Genomic DNA, 25,746 nt, shown 5'->3' on the forward strand with positions numbered 1-25,746 from the left:
TACTGATTGTTTATTGAAGTGGATCTTAATGCAAACACAACTTCCCTCTTCATTGACAACCTTACCTGCAAAATTCACTTTACACGCTCTAAACTCAACTAAGTGGGGACAGAAGAAGTGGTTGTAGGCCATTCTCTGAATCAGTGATTTACATGATAAGATTGTTCATTTGCTTATCTCTCTTTGTTCATCTACTTAAAAAATGTTTTCTATTGGAGTAAAATACACATATACGTAACATTTACCATCTTAACCATTTTTAAGTGTGCAACTGAGAGGCGTTAAACACATCCATCATGCTGTGCAGCCAATACCAACATCCATGCACAGAACCCTTTTCATCTTGCAAAAGTGAAACTATGTACCCATCGAACAATACTTCCTCCCATCCCCACTATCCCCCCAGCCCCTGGCAACCACAATTCTACTTTCTGTCTCTACGACTGTAACTATTCTAAGTACTTCATGTAAGTGGAATGCAGTTTTTTCCTTTTTGTAACTGACATTTAATGTAGAAAACGTCCTCAGGTTCATATAGTAACATACGAAGGAAACAGAATTTCCTTCCTTTTTAAGGCTGAATAATATTCCATTATATGTATATACCACATTTTGCTTATCCATTCTTCTGTTGATGGGACATCTGGGTTACTTCCATGTTTTTGCTATTATGAATAATATTGCTATGAACTTAAATGTGTGTTTATCTACTTTTTAGCTCAACAAAAGCCCATAGTAACAATTCATTTGGAGGCATGAACACCATACGAGGATTTGTAACAGCAAAAGGATTCATGAACTATTTCAGCCACTAGCAAATATCCCTCAAGCCATTTTTTAAGCTAGTTCTAAGCTCCATTCCATTATGTGGCAAATAAAGTAGAATATCCATTTTACTTGGTTAAAAGTCACTCAAGGGTTCCACACACTGCTCAAGTGTTTTAGGATCATAGAAATACTTACTAGAAGGGATATACACAAGACCATTTAGTGACTCCCATTCTTCGTGTCCATCAGAACCACTTGAGGTTCTTGATAAAAATACTGATGCATAGATCCCATGCCCAGAGATTCTGATTTAACTGGCCAGTGGGTAGGCATCAGCAGTTTTCAAAGTTTTTTAGGTAACTAATGTGTAGCCAGAGTTGACAATCACTGATACAGCTTAACCCTCCTCCTCACTCCCATTGTGAGAGAGAAAGGGGAATAATTTGCTCAAAGTAATACAGAAATTGGCGGAATGATGCACACAGGAATTTTAAAATCCTAAATCTAGTACTCTAAACCTTTTGAAACTCCTTTATACAGTACTCTGCCTTCAACTCTGATCTTTACAAAGTACAAACACATCAAATACTATCAAGTGGATGATTTTTATCCAACCAAGAAAGATTTAAATTGAGGTTAAAGCCAAACTGGCAAATTTATTTTAGTTTTCATTTCAGTATCTGAATGGTGATGAAGCCAAAAGATGAAAGGATTCTACCTATTACCGGAAATCTGCCAAAGGAAGACAAAGTCGGTGTGTGCTTCGAGGTATGATACACTCCTAAAAGAGGTTCATCAGAGACAATGTTTAAAGCAGAGGAGAAAACAGAAATGAAACAACAGGAGAGATCCTAAAGATGATTATATTCTGTTGTAAAAGTCAAGTAATGGAAATCTAAGAGGACATACAAATGCCCAATAAACATTTGAAAGGAGCCTCAGTGGTCAGGAAGCTGAAAATTAAACCACAGCTTGATTTATCAGATTAGGAAAAGTGAAAAATGGATAACATGCAGGGTTGGCAAAGATATGGGGAAAAGGGAACCCAAGGCATATTTGGGACATGTGTTGCTTCCAAACAGCCTCTGAGGAGGAATGTACAAAAGGTCCTGGCAAGGAAGTCGTTGGGAAAGACTTACTGTTCTTCATTAACTCCGTTATTTTGCCTTCCACTCAGTTCCTCAACAAAGAGAATATCAAGGAGGGAGTTCCTAGCTTTGGATCAGGCTTCTGTTGCTTCTTCCATGCTTCAGATACAGGAGACTTAAATTCCTATTTCCAACTTAAGTGACTTTGAATCCATTTTGCTATGTGCTGTTGATGAGTCCACATTAATACAGAAAGTAAGCTCTTCGTGTAAAAGTTTCTTAGGTTGACTGGGGTGCTGGGGCGTATTTTCCAATGAACCCACTGAAGCTCTGATTTTCTTCCTCAATCTCCTTGAAGCAAAATTTCTGTACACCAAGCACCTAACTCTTGTCTTAGGTCTCCGCCGAGTGCGTGTGGATCACCTCCTGAGAAGCTCCTAATTCTTGTCTTAGGTCTCTGCCGAGTGTGTGTGGATCACCTCCTGAGAAGCTCCTAACTCTTGTCTTAGGTCTCTGCCGAGTGCGTGTGTATCACCTCCTGAGAAGCTCCTAACTCTTGTCTTAGGTCTCTGCCGAGTGCGTGTGGATCACCTCCTGAGAAGCTCCTAACTCTTGTCTTAGGTCTCTGCCGAGTGTGTGTGGATCACCTCCCGAGAAGCTCAGCAGTGTTTGGGCTGCTCTTCCTCCATGCACTCCAGGGCCCACTCCAGCAATGGATCTGTGTTCTCAACTGCAGACAGCAACGCTCACCCACTCCCGACCCTGGATTCCTCGTCACCAGGTAGCAAGTCCTCAGGTTCTGTGCTCCTGGGTGGTAACCTTTTCACCAGCTCAGCTGCAGGCTGTGCATCTCACACTATTTCTTGAGTACTTGCTGGTACCAGGCTAGCACTTCATTCTCTCATATTTGCATTTTAACTTCCAACAATCCAGTAAGGTAATTATTATTTTTATTCCTATTTACATATGAGAAAGATGAGGTTTAGAGAGTTCGAATGTCTTTCGTGAGGACACGTAGCTTGTAACTGGCAGAACGGTGTCACCTGCATGTAAATGAGTTTTGAGGAGTGAAAACATATTCTTCCACCAGCTTCCTCTTTTAGGAGACACTGCGTCTGAACACATCCCTGAGGTACCAGCTTATGTATGGGATGCTGACCCCAGGCTGCTGACTCCAATGACTAAGCCGAAATCCCTGCGGTACATTCACTGGAGGAACAGGCCTCTGCTGTCACTGCTGCCCCCTGCTGGAACCTGGTCTCTCTGCCAAGCTGAAGTCAGGGGCCATGCCGCGCCTGTCCCTGGTGCTCTAACGGGTGCTCTCTTTCTTCTGGGAAAATGGTGAAAACCTCAGGGAGTCTGCCCCCAATATATCTGCTGAAATTGGGACCCTAAAGGCCAGCTATCAGTTCCCCCTATATCCCTTTGGGAAGAAGAGAGAACAACCCCCTTCCTCCTGCTGCTGCTATTGCTGCTAAGTCGCTTGAGTCGTGTCCGAGCCTGTGTGACTCCATAGACGGCAGCCCACTAGGCTCCCCCGTCCCTGGGATTCTCCAGGCAAGAACACTGGAGAGGGTTACCACTTCCTTCTCCAATGCATGAAAGGAAAAGTCAAGTGAAGTTGCTCAGTCGTGTCCAACTCTTAGCGACCCGATGGACTGTAGCTTACCAGGCTCCTCCGTCCATGGGGTTTTCCAAGCAAGAGTACTGGGGTGGGTTGCCATTGCCTTCTCCGTCCTTCCTCCTAGAGCAGAATATTTGCAATCCTGTCCCATAGAGTGTCCCAGAAAGGCAGGCAATGTTCCATGGAGATGAGCAAGACTTGGACTCCACGAAGATCCCCAGCCTCCAGGGAGAAGGTCGGGGGTGGAAAGGGATAGTTAGGAGGTTTGGGATGGACATGTACACACAGCAGTATGTAAAACGGATAACAAACAAAGATCTACTGTACAGCATATGGAACTCTGCTCAATGTTACATGGCAGCCCGAATGGGGGCGGAATTTGAGGGAGAATGGATACATGTATATGAATGGCTGAGTCCCTCTGCTGTTCACAGGAAACTAGCACAGCATTGTTCATCAATTAGCTATATCCCAATACAAAATACAAAGTTAAAAAAAGATCCCCAGCCTCTTCATATGATGCAATATGGTAACTCCTTTGACATCTGGCATGGGCATTCACCAATCAGAACTTCAGGAATCTCTCATGAATATGAATCAACAATGAAGACTTGATCATCAAGACTGATGGCATCCCCTTTCTCCCACTGCCCTCAGACAAAGAATTTGTGTACACTGTGTATAGAAATGTTGCTTTAAGGAGATTAAGGAAGGAAATCAGAACTTCAGTGGATTCACTGGAAGATATGCCCAGGCAGCCCAGCCACCTTAAGACAATTTTACAGCATGAAATGCTTGCTTTCTGTTAATGCGGACTCATCATTAGCAAGTGGCAGAAATGGACTCAAATTCACTAAAGCTGGAAATAGGAATTTATAGTCTGTATCTGAACCATGGAAAAATCCATGAAGACTGATCCAAGGCCAGGAACCCCCACTGGGATTCTTTTGTCTTTGCCTATCTCTGCAGGCTGGCTTCACTCTGCACAACTTTAGAGGTGCCAGTGGAGAACTTGAGGGGAGAAGAGCATGGAAAACCTCATCTCAAACTCACATCCTCTCCCCTCTGAGATCAACATGGAGAAAGTCTTCCCAGCAGCAAATCCTGCAGAAGGATTCAAATTGTCCTCTTTTGCATCACGTCACCATTCCTGAGAGCTGCAGTGGGCTTCGTTACCATAAAATAGAAAGAAGTGCTAGGCAGAAAATGAAAAATGGCCATTACAGTATAATGAAAATGTGTTCGTAAGATTTACATTTGTTTTGGTTTTCATCAATTTTAGTTTTTAAAAAAATAGTTTAAATAGATTCCCAAAGACAGAATCCTAACTAATAACATTGTAACCACTGGAAATTAGGTCTTAACTTACCCGTAATTTTTTCCTTTATCCCGTTTGTTACTATTTTCATGCTTATTGTATGATCATTTGATAATTGCTTGTCTGCCCAACTGGAATGTAAACTTCATGAAGGCAGGGCTATTTTTTATTCACCATGATTTCCACAGCACTTAGAACATTCCTGGCATACGGCTGGCATCCAACACATCCTGTGAAGGTCTGAATAAAGAATCAACTCAACCTTTTCTAGGCTCAATATAAGTCACCACCAGATGATTCCAAAGCTAGCTGAAGAATCATAGGTTAAGAAACACTGACAGAAAGAAAGAGGAAGTGAGATGAATACCTGGAATTAGAAGATCCAACTCGCCTCACCATTTATGGTCTGACAGGAAACTGCCAGAACAGAAACACAATAATACCGAAAAATAATGATCTGATGAGCAAAAAATAAAAATTTAAGGTGGTCATAAAAGATTCAAAATTCTAGCTAATTCTGAAAATTTTAAAGTTTACAGAAAAAGCTAATATTTATAACATGTGAAAACCTGAATTTGGCTTAAGAAACCTACCACCTATCATTATATTTCTATTTGATCCAATTTTTGGATGGAAATACCATCAAGCCAGACATCCAGAGAGATCTCATTACTGGCCTGTGTTTAATGGAGCAACACATTGATGAAAACACACCACTTGGGTACTTCACTGGGTTGTGCTAAAAATTAAAGCCTTTCAAAGATTCTTGAATACACATGCTCTTGCCCTAGGTACACTTTAATAAAACATTTTAATAAAATACAACGGTTTGAGTTTCTGTTAATTAAGCTTACAGCTTCTGGTGGCCAGGACTTCCTGTGCCTGAGGTCAGGCCAGGACACTGGCTACTCAGTGTGGCTGTTAAGACGCAGAGAGAAGCATGTTAAGAAAAGTGGAGAATGAGGAATTTTGAGGCCTATGGGTACTCTGTAGGAAACCAAGATTTCTGTGAGGTCAGAGGAGGGGCCCAATGATATTGCGATTTATAATACGAAATACACATTTGGCTTTTTTCCCCATCCCTGACACAGGGCTCCTAAAACCTTTATAAATTCGTAAGTGACAGGCATACTAGGTGCATCTTTATTTCTAATGAGGCGACTCTGGGTGGCTCCTGAATGGAGACTGGTCACCAGAAAGAGCAAGCCATGAGTAGAAGCTTTGAATTTCCAGCCCACCCACCACTTCTCTAGAGAGGGAAGCAGGGCTGGAAGTGGAGTTAATCATTGATCTTGTTATGTGAGTAAGCCTCCACAATATAAAAGCCTACTCATATAAAAACAGTAGGGGGCTTGAAGAGCTTTCAGGTGGGTGAGCATGTAGAGATGAGGGGAGAGTAGCAGCCTTGGAGGGGGCACGGAGGGTCTGCTCTTTTTCTCCGTATCTTGCCCCAAGCATTTCTTCCATTGGGCTTTTCCTGAGTTATATCCTTTTATAATAAACTGGTGATCTAGCAAGTAAAGTGTGTCTCTGAGTTCTGTAAGCCACTTTAGCAAATTAATCGAACCCAAGCAAATTAATCGAACCCAAGGAGAGGGTAGTTGGAATCTCAATCTACAGCCGATGCTTCAGAAGCCCAGCGGACAACCTGGACCTGTAACTGCCATCTGGAGAAGATGAGTGGGAGGTGGGGGGTGGCAGTCTTGTAGGACTGAGCCCTTAGATGTGGGGTCTGATGCTATCTCCAGGGAAATAGTGTCAGAATTGAGTTGTAGGACCTCCAGAGGGTGACTGAGAATTGCCTGGTGGTACGGGCTTCCCAGGTGGCACTTGTGGTAAAGAACCTGCCTACCAATGTGGGTTCGATCCCTGGGTCAGGAAGACCCCCTGGAGGAGGGCATGGTACCCACTCTAGTGTTCTTGCCTGGAGAAGCCCATGGATAGAGGAGCTTAGCTAGTTACAGTCCATAGAGTTGAAAAGGGTTGGACCTGATGGAAGCAACTTAGCAGACACACGCACACAAGGGAAACCCCATCCCACATTGGCATTGGTACTAGAATCATCTTAGGTCCCCACCCCCTTTCCGCTAGAGACTCACACAGAGGGGAGGGGGCAGTGACTGACTCATGTGACTCGCTGGCGGGCAGTTCCATGCTTCCCTCCAAGGAACTGGGAGGACAATCAGCGTGGACACAGGTAAGTTCAGGGCCAGCATTTTGCTGATGCTTTGTCACCTTGCCTGACCTCAAACACCAGTTGAGAGGACTGGCCAAGACAGTGTCCCATACGATTCCACTTTCCATCCCACTGTAACACCTCCATAAGTCAATGTATGTTCAACACAAGGGTTACCCCGCAATGAAAGACTTAATTCCATGAACAGGAAAAAAGTATGCAGTAAGGAGAAATGAGGAATTTATCTGATAAAAGAGTTCTTGACTTTAGAAAGAGAAAATGGAAAGCACCAACTCTTCCGTATCAGCAATAAAATGGTCTTTGGGGATTCAGGCAGCAAAGCAGAAAGAGGTCAGACCATGTGGCAAAGCAGTTACCTTGAGTGATGGGCCTGGTGCACACAGCTCAGTGGCTTTCCTGGTGGGTTGCCCTCTGGTTCCGTCTCTCTGTCTGTAAAAGAATGAAAGGTTATCTAAGTTCTCGTCCAGGTTTAATTTTCAAAGTTTTTCAGTTAAAAATCATAAAACTTGCTAACTGTATCATTGTTAAGATGTTTTTCTACTCTTTAAGGGACGACACAGGGAGTATTTCCCAACACCGATGAGGGAATGAAATGACTATGAGATTGTACTTGTCTCATCAAAGCAACAACTCATAATGTGTTTTTTCAAAAGACACCTGTACTGTGTCGCTCTCTCAATCACTCGTACTCCACTCACTTTCCCCTTGTGACCTTTATTCCTCCGGAAGCAGTTTGAGAGCTGCTTCTTATGAGAACTTTTTAAAGGAGAAAAGTATTCTTGGATAAATTTGACTAAAGCATGACAAAATTTGGCTTCCCTCGTGGCTTAGTGATAAAAGAATCTGCCAGCCACTGCTGGAGACAGGGTTAGATCCTTGGGTGGGTAAGATCCCCTGGACAATGGCAACCCACTCAAGTACTCTTGCCTGGGAAATCCCATGGACAGAGGAGACTGGTGGGCTACAAGCCCACAGGATTGTTAAAAAGTCAGACATGACTTAGCAAATAAAACAGCAATAATGATTGACAAAATCAGTTTTTAAATTTAGTGTTGAGCAGTGGTCTCCATCACCTTTGCATATAATCACATTAGCATCCCAGTGTATCTTATTTTCTTTTTCATTCCCAGGTCATAGTTACCCCAGACCCCAGGCTCCTCCCACCAAGCTTAGCCCCGCCCATTACATATGCACATCCCAACACACTTTGCTTCCACACTCCAATGTCTGTATCCTGACTGTAGGGCAAAGTCTAAAGATTTGACTCAACCCTGGAATCCATGCTCACTGGTTCATGTCTGTCTGAGCACCCCAGCTACCATTACTCCCTTACACAATCCATGGTCCTGTCTCTGGGAAGATTCCCAGTTCCAGGCACATCCCAGACCCTTCCCACTTTGCTCATTTTCTTTACTGACTTGGACCATCTTCCCTCTTTTTTTTCTGGCATCTGAATCCTATCAGTTTTTCAAAACCCAGTGGAGATCACCTTTTCTCTATGGAGCTTTCCCAGAACTCTACATCTTGGAGAGCACTATCCTTACCTTGTATAGTCCACTGCCTGGCGTAGCAAGAAAAATTAGCTCAATAGTCTTGAAAGTATTCCTCATGGGGCCGTGATTTCCTTAGTAGGGCTAGTCTACTTTTAGTCAGCACTTAAAAGCTCATAGGCCCCCTAAGCATGGTTGGGTGAGAGAGGACTCTAAGTACAAAGGTAGTCTCCTAACTAGTCTCAACGGAACAGGACTAGGAGGCCCAAGGGTGAGCCAACTTCCAGTGAGATGAAGAACCCCAAGAAGGGCCAGAGGCACCTTCTCTCACCAGGTGCAGTCTTCTGAGTCCTGAAATCAGTGTCCTTCTATTTTTTACCACCGTCTCCTTCCCTCTCTCTCCTAATCTTCTGGAGTAATTAGAAGGGGATGGGTAAAAGTTGAATTCCCTAAGACCTGGGTTTTTTCTCCTGAGCCTAAGGCAATTAAACCTAATTTTTGCCCCAGTGGGTCAAAGTAAACTTTTGACCCAGGTGTGAGCAAGGTCTCTGCAAGGAGAGGTTTGATGGAGGCCTGAAACCACAACATTCAGAAGGTGATTTGCTCAGGGTGATACTGAAAGTGATAACATAATTCATTCACATTGTTTTTGGTTTTGTTTTTTTGCCACACCACAGCATGCAGGATCTTAGTTCCCTGACCAGGGATAGAACCTAGGCCCTTGGTGGCAAAAGCAGGGAGTCCTAACCACTGGACCACCAGGGAAGTCCTCTAATTCATTCACATTGATTGAACTCTTACCCTGTGGCAGGCCTTCTTGTTTGTACCTTTCATTCATACATTTAATTCTTACAACAGTTGTCTAAGCTGGACATTATTCTCTCCCTTTTACAATGAGAAAAACTTTCATGTCCAAAGGTGAGCTGCCTTTCCCCAAGTCACATAGCTAGTGAGTGGCAAAGTTGTTTTCATTTAGGGGAAGAACCTTAGCTTAACTTTGCTGTTGTTGCTAAGTCACTTCAGTCGTGTCCGACTCTGTGTGACCCCATAGACGGCAGCCCACCAGGCTCCCCGGTCCCTGGGATTCTCCAGGCAAGAACACTGGAGTGGGTCGCCATTTACCATAAAACCAGAGGAGAGAAACTCACGTGTCTGCAGGAAGCAGAGTCCTCAACACATCCCAGGCTTCTCGAATGGTACCTCTGGGATCTCAGGGCCTCTCATTACCTGAAATAAGAAAATGGCAAAAGTTTAATTATTCATTTTCCATCACCCTTAATGAGGGGATTAACTGCCATGTGAAACAAAAGGAAATAGCCTGACCTTCCGGCTGTCAGGAAGTGATAATTAACTAAAACCTCTAGTCAGTGGAAACAGACAAATGAGTGTTTTACTGATCTTGATGCAAATGAGCTGTCAGGGTCACTAATTGAAGTCACATAACAGAGCAATGACAATGAAAAATAAACACATGCCCCAAATAGACATTTTCTGAAGTACAGTTTGTTTACAGACACTCTTCAGGAGTTTCCAAAACTCCGCTGACTCACTTTATGTCTTAGGGTTCTGAATATTTTGAAGGGATAGGGTTTGCAGGGCCCTACTTTGCTGGGAGGGCAGCGGAGGGGAGGCTGTGTGCATGGGCAGGGAGGGGAGTTGTCAACTAAAATAATCAACAATAAGAATAGAAAAGAGTTTTATTTGAACCAAACTAGCCCAGAAGTCAGCTTCCCAGATTACTCTGGAAAAACTGCTCCAGAAAAGCAAGGTTTCCCACACAGTTTTTTATCTTGTCAGAACAAAGAACATTAAACAAGTCACGGTTACATTTTTTTCAAGGTTTTTTTTTTTAAAAAAGAACAGACCAGCATGTACACAAAGAGTCAGTATGGCCTTGGCTCCTGGGAAGGCAGTCTTATCAGGGAAGGAAGACCAGAACTACATCCCAGGATGGAGGGCATTAGGCCTTAATTTCTAATATGGACATTCTTTACCTTTGGTCAATGTGCCCTTTTCCTTAATAATTAAAGTCCATGTGCAGTGAACATTTGATAGGCTACAAACAAGCTATTTTGGTTAGCCTCAAGTTTAAATTAAATCATGGGTAAGGCAGAATGACTTCCCCAAACCTCAACATGTGAACATTTGTCAGAGTCTGTTTAGCCTCAGATTTGAGGAGCATCAAGTAAGTGGAGACTAATTTGGAGACCTGTTCATCTGAGCCTCAGGATCAACTGGTTGGTTTTTCATTACTTGGTTGATGGGTTTGACCAAAAGTTACTGCAGGAATGATTCACGGAACCATTCTGCTGCACAGCATGTAAACACAGCCTTCTAATCTAGACTTTAGCTATTAAAATGGTCATAAATAGCTGCAAATTACTACTGTTGCGTAACTGGTGACTTCATCATGGCTCTGGCCAAGCAGATGGAGCCGCATTCCAGGCAGTGCTGCAGGGCCTGGCTGGTCCTCAGCCTGTGATGAGTGCAGCCTGGCAGATGTGACATGGATGACAACATGGCCTCCTCCTTGTTCCAGAGGAACACATTTTCCAAAAGGCCATCAAGCCTTCAAAGCCTCACACATGCTGCATGATATATAAGTATATAACTGCCCCAAATATGGCAAAACGAGTCGCTATTAATAACCCTAAGAGTCATGGGGATTTGGGCAGTCCAGTTCCTCTGCCAAAAGTTAAGAATGTTTGCTCAGTGTTTTGATTTTTTTTTTTTTAACTCTGTTCTCGATTTGCTTCAGTACATCTCCTATTTAGCTACTCCACTGAGTATATGTCACACTTTATCTGTGACCTTACTAGGACATACCAATGCATACAGGATGGGAATGGAAGGCCTTTTAAAGCTACTGGGGCTTTCAAAATCGTGTCTAGTAAACATTTTCCATTTCTCTCTACCATAGCAACTATCGCCTTTGCCATATATGTGGAAATTACTAAAGGGCCAGGGAAGAAACTCCCTAAGTTACTTACATTGATTATAAAATAATATTGTACCGTTAATTATTTCTTGAACATTTATTCTCACCAGACAGTGTTTCTATACATTGCTAAGCTTTGCATCAACCTTCCAAAGTGGGTGTTATTCCTACTTCACAAACCAGGACTCAGACATTGAGTAACTGCCCTGAGCTGATATGCAAGTGACTCTCAGGGCTGGAATACAAACTCAAAGCTCCTTGACTTGAGCCATATGAAACTGTCAGCGGTCAATCATTTCTGACCATCAGTGGCGATTTTATGGTTTAGCCCATTCTGTGTTGGTTCTGAAAGGAAATCTAGAATCTCCTTCTGACATCACTGCTCATTTGATTGGAATGTTTTCAATGCAGAATTGGGAGGAGAGGGAGGGGAAATGGTCAAATGATCTATTTTCCTTCCACTGATGATTATTTTTATGACAGTAAAGACATGTGAAACTGCACCAAAAAAAAAAAAAAAAAAAGGGCAAAACATGTCAAAAGCTCTTTGTTCTACTCACATTGTCTGATACATTCTATCTGAAAATCTCCACATGGAAATATGCTCATCTTTTCGTAAGAGCAATTAAAGTTTCTTGGGAATAACCAGAAAGTCAATAGCATAGTGGCTTAGATAGGAGCTATTGTCTATAACAAATTATTTCTCTGAGTTTTTTTAGAAATAATTCATAATAAACTCTTCTTTTTAATTCAGTTTTCTCCAATGATAAAGTAAGAAAAGGAAATATTATGGCAACCGATAATAATTATTGCATTTAATACAAGATAGCTGCTGCTACTGCTGCTGCTAAGTTGTCAGTCATGTCCGACTCTGTGCGACCCCATAGATAGCAGCCCACCAGACTCCCCCATCCCTGGGATTCTCCAGGCAAGAACTCTGGAGTGGGTTGCCATTTCCTTCTCCAATACATGAAAGTGAAAAGTGAAAAGTGAAAGTGAAGTCGCTCAGTCGTGTCAGGCTCTTAGCAACCCCATGGACTGCAGCCCACGAGGCTCCTCCATCCATGGGATTTCCCAGGCAAGAGTACTACTGAATAGTAAATTGTTAAATGTATCATAATTGGGATGTTTAGTGTCACACATTTGGGTCAAAAGAGAAATAATAAAAAAAAGGTTAATGAGCCTTAGAGTGAGATTTCAGTCAGAGGAAGAATCTCATTTTACTGAAGGGGAAACTGAGGCAGAAGAAAACCAAATTAAATAGCAGAACCATTCAACTCATTGGCAATACCTTAGTGACTAGCATTCAGTTCTCTTCCCAGTTAACGCGCTCCCTCCCTAAAATCACAGTCTGGCTCTATGTAATATTGTTTACTGTACTCTACATTTCTTTTCCTTGAAGATATCTGGAACAAATAATGAGATGTGCCTAACAAGGTAATACATTAAAATGAACTCAATATCCTGGGTGATTATATTCTAAGATGGGATGAACTAGATTCTTATTGAAACAAGATGATCAAATAACTTCAAAAGTAGATTCCTATAGGTCTACTACTAGACTTCAAAGTCTGACTGGCCTTTCTCACGGTCTGAAGAAGTTTCCTTTCTATCTGACCCTTTCCAGACTCTCTGTTTACCTCTCATATGGGAGGCATCTGATTTCAAATACTGAAGGATTTAACATGACTCAAGGTTTTGACTCAATATTATGAATAGAAATATGAAACATCACAAAGTTTATAACAGCTTTACCATATTACTTGTGAACCAAATGACACAACCAAATGGGAGAAGTACCCACAATGAAAGAACTCCTAATATTTTTCTAATATAATGATAAGCATATAGAGAAAGAAAAGGAAAATAAGTGTATTAACTGATGGATGAATGATTCAGCTTCTACATTAACAATGACTGAGTCTGTAAAAACTGGCATGTTTACAAAATAAATCATATTACTGAACCAGAAAAGACAGGTGCATAATATGCAAGTGAACCAAACACGCTCACAAAATAATTTTCATTTATTTCCATATATGATTTTCTTGAGTATTCTGAATATTACTCTAGCCTTTAATGACATGCAAAAGGGAAATAAAATGTTAATGATTGCTAGAAAAAACAGTCCTTTATGCACGAAAATAACTTGCCTTAAAGAGTATTTATGAATAGCACTGGATTCAAGAGTTTCTATTAATAATCCTTCATTGGCCATAGGTCAAGTCTGTGAGAATGGCCCCTTTTCCAAGGAAGGAGTGGAAAATTGCACAGTGTAGCCCTTCCTTCGCAGCCGCTGGGTTTATGTGCTGACACTTGCATTGATGAACATCTGCTGAATGTCCTCACTGGAAATTCAGCTTTATGACTGGCAGGTAATGGACGTGACCTTGCGGATTTATGGACCGATGTTGGGAGTGTACAGATGGAACAGGAGGTTGTGCTGGCTCAGAAAATCCCTTCAAATACCTATATTGGCCTCATTAATCATGACCTTGTGACTATGCCTGGGACACCTAAATCTTCTTTTCCTGGGCTAAGTAAACGCTGCTTTCCTGTCTTTCTCATCCTCTTCAAACCATTCTAGCAAAGTTCACATGGAAGTCCAGAAAGAGTAGCAAAAGGGGAAAGGAAAGTTTCTGAGAATGTCAGTTCTGACATTGTAAAATTTAAGAGAGGTGGAGAAAGAGTATTTGTTCAATTTATGTATATAATAAGTATCCATCTAAGTGAATGTTATAGGGGTCAGCCTTCATAAAATACATTCATATACTAAGGTGCCAAGTATGCAAAGATGGTGAGGACATAATCCTTTCCTATTCTCAGGCACTTACAATTTGATAGAAGAGTTTTGTATGTGTGTGAGTGTATGTGTTGTAGGGGAATAGAAAAATGTTTCTGCATAATGATAAGCAGCTCTTTTAGGCAGAGAGCATGGTCAGCTACTGAGATAAAAGAACTTGCTCTGGGAAGATTCCAAAATATATTCTAACCAATGCCGGAAATGGTATTGGGAATTATTATTCCTTGGTGTCTAATGCTGCACTCTCACAGCAGTGCTTTTTAAAGATATTGCTGGAGAAGCCAGACAATTTGATATGGGGGAGTTTTTCTGGTCATGTTCTTTCCTCACAGGAGAGAGAAGGGCTGCATCAAAGCAGGGTGCCGGTCGGGAAGGGAAACCCATCAGTCAAGAGGCTGTTGGTTGCCAGGAATCTAATCTCACGTGAATTAACTCAAATTAAAAAGAGGAGTTACCTGTAAAGATAAAACTGGCAATCTTACGGACATCCAGAGGCAGGAAGCAAAGTCCAGGTGGATGTCATAGCAACCTAAGCTGGGAACTAGAATGTCAGTGGGTCTCTGATTCTCTCTCTCTCTTTTTCACTCTTTCTCTTTTGACTCTTTTCCTTGTGTGGCTTTTTTTTTTTAAAGCATATCTAATGCCTTCCCTCTAAAGAGTTGGCTTCCTCTGATTATTTATAATTTGGCTTTCAAGTAACTTTGGTTGTATTTCACTTCGGCATGCACTGGTGCCAACCTCAGTCCAGACGTGCGCTCTGAGCAGGAGCCCACAGCCACTGACGGCCATGTCTGTAATTCGGATCAGATTTTGAGAGAGCGGCCGTCCGTGAGGCTGCTCCTGGTCTATTCAGATTGGGGCGAGATGGACATGGGGTGGGGTCAGAGCCATTTAGGCCTGTCCTTTACAGCAGAGACTGTGAACAGCAGGAATTCTCAGACGTAGGAACTGGGGAGAAGGCACACGTGTCCGGCAGAGTGTCAACCACTACTCCAAATCAAATGCTTCCTTCTCACAGCGTGGCAGGGGGCAAGCCTCACCTGGAGAAGAGAGGAAGCCTGTCTGCTATGACACAAAGCTGAGTAGCACAGCATTTGGGGCATGGATAATAACGTGGTTTCTGAGTCTGCATCCTTTTCTTCCTCAACTACAAATTTAACAGAAAGTAACTGATGTTTCAGTGGGGGTGCTGCCATCTCTGTGAATGGGGCCAAGAGAATCTTTGGGTAAATTGAGGAGACACAGCTAGATAAATAAGCAAGTAGGTGTTAGCTGCTCAGTCTTGTCTGACTCGTTGCGATCCCATGGGCTGTAGCCCGCCAGGCTCCTCTGTCCATAGAATTCTCCAGGCAAGAATACTGGAGTGGGTTGCCATGCCCTTCTCCAGGGGATCTTTACCTAGGGATCGAACCCAGGTCTCCTGCATTGCAGGCAGATTCTTCACTGTCTGAGCCACCAAGGAAGACCCCATGCAGCTATATACTGAGGTATTTTTCATTAATTCATTCAGTTAGTTAATGTTAGTAAGTACCTATTCTATCTTGTGCTAGAAGAGCAGGAGAGCCCTATATACTCCAGAGGTTTATTTTATTAATGGCTCTTTGGGGTATGTGTTTGTTGACTTTCCACTGAATACAATCTAGATATCACCAGAGAGAAGTTCCCAAAATACTCTTGGGATTTTTGTATCTAAAAATTTCTAAAAGCAAAATACTAATAAATACAGATATATAATCAATGCTCACTATGGGTTCTTAAAACTAAGTTCAGTCCAGCGCCTGGATAGGAAAACTAAACAGAAAGACTAAAATAAACATAATCCGCCTCACTTTCCCTTTCTCGCTTTTGTGCGGCTTTAATGTGAGCTTCTAACTGGGAGGAAACTTACTATGTTTGCTACAGGCAGATGTTTATGTGTGTTTTGAGTTTTAAAAATCTAGATAAGGAGCTATAAAAAGAAGGAAGAGGGTGTTCATTTAAGAAGTCGTCCTTAAATTGTATATTTTGAGGGGTGTATTTTCCATAGCCATACTTTTCTTTATAGACATATGAGTTATCTTAGGTATTCCTAGTTGATACAATAGTCAGAAACCTGACCCAGGCATCAGGGGACTTGGGTTCAGTGTAAGGTGTGTGAATCTAAAGGAGTCTCTTTCCTTCCATGATCCCCAGTGTTTTGTCTTTTTGGCTTATCCATCAAGTTAGTGGGGGTGTCCCCAATGACTTAAAGGGGCGCCCCAATGACTTAATGGGAAAGAATTATCTATCAAGTTGGTGGGGGGCACCCCAATGGCTTAAGGGGGTGCCCCAATGACTTAATGGGAAAGAATTATCTATCAAGTTGGTGGGGGTGCCCCAATGACTTAATGGGAAAGAATTATCTATCAAGTTGGTGGGGGCGCCCCAGTGACTTAATGGGAAAGAATTATCTGTCAAGTTGGTGGGGGCGCCCCAGTGACTTAATGGGAAAGAATTATCTGTCAAGTTGGTGGGGGCGCCCCAGTGACTTAATGGGAAAGAATTATCTGTCAAGTTGGTGGGGGCGCCCCAGTGACTTAATGGGAAAGAATTATCTGTCAAGTTGGTGGGGGCGCCCCAGCGACTTAATGGGAAAGAATTATCTGTCAAGTTGGTGGTGGCGCCCCAGCGACTTAATGGGAAAGAATTATCTGTCAAGTTGGTGGGGGCGCCCCAGCGACTTAATGGGAAAGAATTATCTGTCAAGTTGGTGGGGGCGCCCCAGTGACTTAATGGGAAAGAATTATCTGTTAAGTTGGTGGGGGCGCCCCAGTGACTTAATGGGAAAGAATCTGCTTGCAGTATAGGAGACGCAGGAGACTTGGGTTCAATCCTTGGGTCAGGAAAATCCCCTGGAGGAGGACATGGCAATCCACTCCAAGACTCTTGCCTGAAAAATCACGTGGACCGAGGAGCCTGGCGGGTTACAAAAGGAGAAGTCAAAAGAAGAAGGGGCGGCAGAGGATGAGCTGGTTAGATGGCACCACCGACTCAATGGACAGGAATTTGAGCAAACTCTGAAAGATAGTGGAGGATAGGGGAGCCTGACAGGCTTCAGTCTATAAGGCTGCAAAGAGTCTGACTCAACTTAGTGACTGAAGAGTGAAAGTGAAAGCTGCTCAGTGGTGTCTGACGCGTTGTGATCCTATGGAACCATACAGTCCATGGAATTCTCCAGGCCAGAATACTGGAGTGGGTAGCCTTTCCCTTCTCCATGGGATCTTCCCAACCCAGGGATTTAGTGAGTGAACAACACCACAATCAAGTTATTAGCAGTGTCAACTGAGAGGTAAATGTTAACACTCTCTGAAAACTGGAGAACACCATTCAGTAAGCATCCGAATTTGACTGAGTAAACTCAGAACTTTACTGAAAAATCAATATTATTGCCTGACCTTGACACTAAAGTTGTCTTACCCAAACTTACAATCTATTTTTGGTGATTGTATAATCAAAATTCCATCTCAAATATACTTAAACTAACATACTTAACTCATAGTGGCTGCATTGCAAGTCTATTTTCAGAAAAAAAAAATGCTGGAAGGAACAAAAAACATTGAAAAGGGTAAGTACATGGATATTTATAAATTCCTATTAACTGCACAAAACAATAATTTTAATTTTTTTGGAGAGTAAAAATCTATGTACAACTAAAATGCAAAACAAGAACAGAAAAGGCAGGAAGGTTAAACAGCTTGGAAGGTTTAAGGATATAAAAATATCAGAGGAGTGGTAAAAATAATAATTTTTATAATTCTGTAATAAACCTATGTTTTGTAATCTCTAGGATAACTATTATCAGCATAAGAAACTAATGTATTATTTATGTTATTAGAATAAAAAAATCAATAATTTAAAATTTTAAATAATCTAAAAAAGGCAAAAAGGAGGGACAAAAGCATAAAACAAGGAAAAAAGGAATATGAAAGAGCTTAACAGAAAGTGAAAAATAAGATAATATCTAGAAACCTAATTATGTCAGCAACTACACTGAATGTAACTGCACTAAATTTGAAGTAAAAGACTATGATTTTCAGACTAGGTTTAAAAAAACCCAACTGTATGCTTTAAATATATTAACAAAGAAATGTTTAATGTAAAAGGAAAGATAAATATATCATGCAACACTAACAACAATGAAAATAATTATGTGAATCTACCAGTATAAAGCAATGTGAACTTTAAAGTAAGAAATATTATCAGAGATAAAGAGAGGTCAGTCCAATAGGAAGATATTACAGCCCTAAGTTTCTCTACACCCAATAGCATTGTTTCAAAATAAATCAAACCAAAATGGACAGAATGAAAAGGAAAAATGTTCAAAACAACAATAATAATGGGCAGCATTAGCATAACTTTCTCAACAGCTGATAGAATAAGCTAAAAATAAAAAATCAGTAAGGATATAGAAGATAATAACAGTATAATTCGCAAACCCGATTTAATTGCTTTGCACATAAAATTACACCTACTAATGACCATTTCATATTCATTTCAAGTATCCCTGGAACATTTATTAAAACCAGTGTATTATAATATCAGTTCAGTTCACTTCAGTCACTCAGTCGTGTCCGATTCTTTGCGACCCAATGAACCGCAGCACGCCAAGCCTCCCTGTCCATCACCAACTCCCGGAGTCCACCCAAACCCATGTCCATTGAGTCAGTGATGCCATTCAACCATCTCATCCTCTGTTGTCCCCTTCTCCTGCACTCAATCTTTCCCGGCATCAGGGTCTTTTCAAATGAGTCAGCTCTTGGCATCAGGTGGCCAAAGTTTTGGAGTTTCAGCTTCAGCATCAGTCCTTCCAACGAACAATAGTCTCAGCAATGTCAAAATGTTTAAATACTTAAGAATATCTTCTCTTACCACCTTGAATTGAACTAGAGATTAATAATGGAAACAGAAAAAAACTCAACTTATTCACATATTAATCTCAAGAAACTAGAAAAAGAGTAGCAGTCAAACCTAAGGAAATAAATGATAGAGTTAAAAAACAAATCAAGGAAATAATAATCCAACATATATAATACAGAAAATCAACAAACTCAAAAATTGGTTTTGAAAAGATTAGCAAACTTAATAAAACCAAGACTGATCAAGAAAAGTAAAAAAAAAAATACCCCAAATCAGCAACAACAGCAATGAAAGGGAGCTATCACTGTAGACGGCACAATAAAAGCATGCTAAAAATAACTGTATTCAGAAAAACTTGACAATTTAGGTGATATAGACAAATTTGTTAAAAAACACAACTTACCAAAGCTGAGAGGAAAAAGAAATAGAATATATGACTAGTTCTGTGTATGTTTTAAAAATTTGAACCCATTATTTAAAAGCCTTTTCCCAAAGAAAAATCTAGGCCCAGAGAGCTTATCAATGAATTTTCTGAAAATTTAAGGAAAAATAACCCTTATATAATTTAAACAGAAGCAAAATTTCTCAGACATTTTTTAAAAAAAGCATAAACTTGATTTAAAAACTCTGATAAGCATTCTGAGAAAACTGCAAACCCACCTTTCTCATAAACATTGCTGAAAAATTCTTAACAAAATATTAGGAAATCAAATCCAGTGATATAGAAAGCTGAGTGCTGTTTAGTCTAGGTTTGCAAGTAGGTTTAACATTTAAAAATCATAAACTTAGTTAACCACATTCACAAAGAGAGTAAAATCACATGATCATCTTGAATGCAGAAAAAGTTTTTGATAAATTAATTCAACATTCACTTGTGATGAAAATTTTTAGCCAACCAAAAATAGACCCTCCTTAATGTGATAAACAATATCTACAAATTACCCACAGCAAACATCATTCTCACTGGTAGAATACTGAAATCTTCTTAATACTAGGACTGGGTTAAGCATGCCCACATTGTAACTGGGCTTCCTTGGTGGTTCATTGGTAAAGAGTCAGCCTGCCATTGCAGGAGATGAGAATTCAATCCCTGGGTCGGGAAGATCCCCTGGAGGAGGAAACAGGCAACCCACTCCAGTATTCTTGCCTGGAGAATCCCATGGACAGAAGAGCCTGGCGGGCTACAGTCCATGGGGTCGCAAAGAATCAGACACAATTTAGCAACTCAGCAAAACAAAACCACATATAACGTTATAACTAGAGGTCTAGCCAGAGCAAAAGGCAAGTGAAAGTGAAAGTCGCACAGTCCTGTCTGCCTCTTTGCCATCCTTTGGACTATACAGTCCATAGAATTCTCCAGAACACTGGAGCGAGTAGCCTTTCCCTTCTCCAGGGGATCTTCCCAACCCAGGGATTGAAACCCGGTCTCCCACACTGCAGGCAGATTCTTTACCAGCTGAGGCACAAGGGAAGCCCACAAAAGGGAAGGGGAAGAAAGAAAAGTCATGGAGATTGAAAAGGAAGAAATGAAACTGTCATTTTTAGACAATAAGATTATGTACATAGAAAATTTATAAAGAATTTATAGATAAATTCTTAGAATTAATAAGAGAATACATAAAGGACACTGGATATAAAATCAACATACAAAAATTAGTTGCTGTAGAATGAACGTTTGTGTTCCCTCCAAAATTCGTATTTTAAAATCCTAACTTCAACGATGAAGGTATTCGGAAATGGCGTCTTTGGGCTCTGACCCCATGAATGGGATTAGTGCCCCTACAAAAGTGTCCAGAGGAATCCCTGACCCTTTCTACCACGTGAGAACACAGAAGAAAAGCCACTGTGTATGTACGAAGAAGATAGCCCTCACCAGACACCAAATCTGCCAGTACCTTGATCTTGGACTTTTCAGCTTCTAGAACGGTGAGATATAAATTTGTTATAAATTTATAGCTCAGTGGGTAAAGAATCTGCCTGCAATGCAGGAGACCCTGGTTCAGTTCCTGGGTCGGGACGATCCACTGGAGAAGGGATAGACTACCCACGCCAGTATTCTTGGGCCTCCCTGGTGGCTCAGCTGGTGAAGAATCCACCTGCGATTCGGGAGACCTAGGTTAGATACCTGGGTTGGGAGGATCCCCTGGAGAAGGGAATGGCTACCCACTCGAGTATTCTAGCCTGGAGAATTTCATGGACTGTATAATCCATGAGGTCACAAAGAATTGGACACAACTGAGTTACTTTCACTTTCATAAGCCACTCAGTTTATATTATTTTATTTAGCAATCTGAGCTATGACATAAGCCATATTTACTTGTATATACTGGCAATAAACAAATAGAAAATAAAATATTTATAACAGTATCCCAAAACTCAAACACTTAGAAATAAATCTAATTGAAGATGTATAGGACTAACAATTAGAAAATTATATTGAGAAAAAATAAAGGAAAGCTAAACGAGTGGACTTGTTATGGATTGGATGACTCGGAATTACAAAGATATAAGTTTTTCTTCAGATTATTACATACTTCATGCAATCTCAACCAAAATCCAAGATGTAGGCTTATTTTTCCCCCCCAGCAATGTACAAATCAATACAAATCAATTCTAAAATTCATATGGAAATGCAAAGGCCAAGAAAAGCCAAGCTTTTCTTGAAGAAGAACAAATACGAAGGACTCACACTATAGCAGGAACTATTATTATAAAGCTATGGATAATCAAAACTGTGTGATACTAGAATAAGAACAGATAACTGTCCAATAGAATAGATCCATACATATATGATCACATGATTTATGACAAAATGACCATGAAATTCAGCAGGGAAAAAGGTCTTTTCAATAAATCATGCTGGGTCAGTGGGATATCCGTATGGAAGAAAATGTTTATTGACTTCTACTTCTCATTACACACAACAATCAGTTCCAGATGTGTCTTAGTCCTTTTGGGTTGCTGTAACAAAAATACCATAAAAATTGGCATCTGGTGAGGGTCTGCTTCCTCATTCATGAATGATGTCGTGTTGCTATGACCCCCCTTGCCAGAAAAGGGTCTCTCCTGAGTTTAATCTCATTCAGGAGGGTTCTGCCTTTATGAACTAATCATCTCTGCAATGCCCCATCTCTAATACCACTACCTTGGGGATTAAGATTTCAACATATGAGTTCAGGGCAGAATACAGATATTCAGACCATAGCAATATTGGGTTGGAGAGATAAATTGAAAGATAAAGCAATACCCTTTTGGATGGAACACATTTTCATAACCTTAGACTAGGCAATGCTTTTTAAAATAGGAAAAAATTATGATTGAGTCACAGAGTGGAATATTATATACCTGTGAGATTAATTGATGCTTACATTCAAAAATACAGATGAAACTCTCAAGCACAGAGTTGAGCAATTAAGAGCCACACAAGAAGAGTATATATTCCATGTATATAATGTATCATCTATTTCTGCTTTATTGACTATGCCAAAGCCTTTGACTGTGTGGATCACAATAAACTGTGGAAAATTCTGAAAGAGATGGGAATACCAGACCACCCGACCTGCCTCTTGAGAAACCTATATGCAGGTCAGGAAGCAAGAATTAGATCCCAATATGGAACAACAGACTGGTTCCAAATAGGAAAAGGAGTACATCAAGGATGTATATTGTCACCCTGCTTATTTAAGTTATATGCAGAAGACATCATGAGAAACGCTGGGCTGGAAGAAGCACAAGCTGGAATCAAGATTGCCGGGAGAAATACCAATAACTTCAGATATGCAGATGACACCACCCTTATGGCAGAAAGTGAAGAGGAACTAAAAAGCCTCTTGAGGAAAGGGAAAGATGAGAGTGAAAAAGTTAACTTAAAGCTCAACATTCTGAAAACTAAGATCATGGCATCCGGTCCCATCACTTCATGGGAAATAAGATGGGGAAACAGTGGAAACAGTGTCAGACTTTATTTTTTGGGGCTCCAAAATCACTGCAGATGGTGATTGCAGCCATGAAATTAAAAGACGCTTACTCCTTGGAAGGAAAGTTATGACCAACCTAGATAGCATATTCAAAAGCAGAGACATTACTTTGCCAACAAAGGTCTGTCTAGTCAAGGCTATGGTTTTTCCAGTGGTCATGTATGGATGTGAGAGTTGGACTGTGAAGAAAGCTGAGCGCCAAAGAATTGACGCTTTTGAACTGTGGTGTTGGAGAAGACTTGAGAGTTCCTTGGACTGCAAGGAGATCCAACCAGTCCATTCTAAAGGATATCAGCCCTGGGTGTTCATTGGAAGGACTGATGTTAAAGCTGAAGCTCCAGTACTTTGGCCACCTCATGCGAAGTGTTGACTCATTGAAAAAGACCCTGATGCTGGAGGGATTTGGGGCAGGAGAAGAAGGGGATGGCAGAGGATGAGATGGCTGAATGGCATCACCGACTCAATGGACATGAGTCTGAGTGAACTCTAGGAGTTGGTGATGGACAGGGAGGCCTGGCGTGCTGCGATTCATGGGTCGCAAAGAGTCGGACCCAACTGAGCGACTGAACTGAACTGAACTGAACGTATCATAACAGGCAGAACAAATCCAGAAGTCAGGAGAGCGGTTGTCACTGGGTAGTTAGTGACCAGAAGGGAACACGGAACCTAGTGGGTGCTGGTACATGCTCTGTTCTTTGATTTGGGGGACTTGGCCCCTGTTTTGTTAATTCTCTTCTCTCTGCGCTATGTGATTCTTATCTCAAACTGTCTTTGCTGGAACCTTTTTTCTTCAAAATTGTTGGACAGACCTCAGTTTCTGCTTGTGTAGTTATTCAGTTTACTTTCAATATACATGATGTTTCATTAGGTTTTACTGAGGTTCTGCAAAATGCCTGCCTCTCAGGATTGTTTCTGGAGACCGATTTTTTTTCTTCCAGGTAGTTCTGTAGCTCTCCGAGAACTCTTTCTGATAAGAGTTCTGTGTTCTCTGTCCCGCCGCCTCTCTAATGAACGATCGCCACTCTGCCTTCTTTACGATGTTGTTCTGCTTTTGCTGCTCTGGTATTATTATACTGTTGAAGAAAGAGGAAGAGATCCTCTTGAATAGAAAGTGTAATTTTCTGATTGGGGCAGCATCATGATGCCGCTGTACTTCTTGTGTAATTGAAGATTTCACTGGTTAATGGCTTTAATAGCCTGCCCAGGGATGACAGTGTTGTTTCCAGCCAACCTGAATACGTGGTCTTATTGACAGACATACCTCTTAGGGCAAGAGGTTTGTCATGCTATAATCATTTGGTATCACTCAACATTAAACTCATCAAACTACTCTTCTCTATTATTTCACACTCAGCAAATTTGCTTGTGATTATAAACTTGGCTTCCCAAAGCTTTCTAACAGGCAGAGTTCTGATCCACTTGATGTTTGCTTTAAATTCATAGATAGGTATTCTTTTGGCTTATGTTATAAGCCATTCTCCACATGTCAAATTAACTCTGGGGCATTAAGAATATCGAGCTTGAATCTAGCATCTTAGGGTATGTTGATCCTATCAAGGTAGTCTATCTGGAGAAGCCACTATTCAGCTTTCCTCCTAGACACACCCTGTTGTTCAGTCGGTAAGTTGTTTCCAACTCTTTGCAACCCCATGAACTCCAGCACACCAGGCTTCCCTGTGCTTTCCCATCTCCCTGAGTTTGCTCAAACTCATGTCCATTGAGTCAGATGCCATTCAAGCCAATTCATCCTCTGACAAGCAAACAAATATATATGATATCCATCAGATCAATGTTATTCTGCTTATGAAAACAGAATTAAGGTCCTCAGTGACTTCCCAGAAAAGGGGATTTAGGAAAGAGGAATTCAGATGTCCATAAATTCTAATAAACATCATTGAATAAGTGAAAAATTCCACTTTGAGATAAATGTGGACAGCTGCCACACTAGCTTGTTTTTCCATCATCTATCTAGCTGTTTCTCCAAAGGAGGAAATGTCAGTGAGCAGACTCATCCTCCAGCAACTTGTTCAGATTTGCACATCACCTCTCCTACACAAACCTTCCTTGTTCTCCTACCGTGCATTTCTATCACAATGCAGTAGGCAAGCAGCAGCACATCAAAACTGCTCTCTGGAGAGAGTGATGATTATTGTTTTTTTAATTTTGTTTTTCCCTATAGTTCAGAACCCCTCTGGGGACTCTCCAGTGTGTCACAGACATTGCCAGTTCTCTCTCCTAACTAAAGGTCTTCACCCAGGATGCTCTCCGTAACCTGACAGCTTCAAGTCCCCCGGGGCTTTGGGCAGCCCAGGCATGCAGACTGGTGGCTCGTTCCCATCTGCAGCAGCTGAGAGTTCCATGGAGAGTAAGGCAAGCCTGAGCCAACAGCAGGTTCTCCAAAGGAGGACCAAATGAGGACCTGCTGTGCTGCAATACAGCCTGGCTCAGGGGAGCCACATAATTAGTACAAACATCACTGTGGTGGGATACCTCTCCAGCTCTGTTTATTTTGTACATAAACCTAGCTTCGGTTCCACTAGGTTCAACAAACATTTGTTAAACATCTGTGCTGTGTCTGATCACATCTAAGGCACAAGAGCAACAAGGATGAAGAACACACGAACAGGACACCCTCTAATACCCTTTTACAACTTTAGAGCTCCCAAAG

The 25,746-nt window shown here is 41.3% G+C and overlaps 1 protein-coding gene across 6 annotated transcripts in view; it reads right to left on the reverse strand.

The window, feature by feature from the left end:
- PCED1B (PC-esterase domain containing 1B) overlaps positions 1-25,746 on the reverse strand; it is a 190,591-nt gene that overhangs the window by 156,670 nt on the left and 8,175 nt on the right. For all 6 annotated transcript variants that reach the window (XR_001918049.1, XR_001918048.1, XM_018047890.1 and 3 more), the window contains exons 2-3: positions 9,634-9,712; positions 7,352-7,424 (exon numbers count right to left, since the gene is read on the reverse strand). The gene's annotated coding sequence lies outside the window, so the exon portion shown is untranslated. The remainder of the gene's footprint in view (positions 1-7,351; positions 7,425-9,633; positions 9,713-25,746) is intronic.

This window comes from Capra hircus, chromosome 5 (genome assembly GCF_001704415.2).
Source record: "Capra hircus breed San Clemente chromosome 5, ASM170441v1, whole genome shotgun sequence".
Classification (NCBI taxonomy): Eukaryota; Metazoa; Chordata; class Mammalia; order Artiodactyla; family Bovidae; genus Capra; species Capra hircus.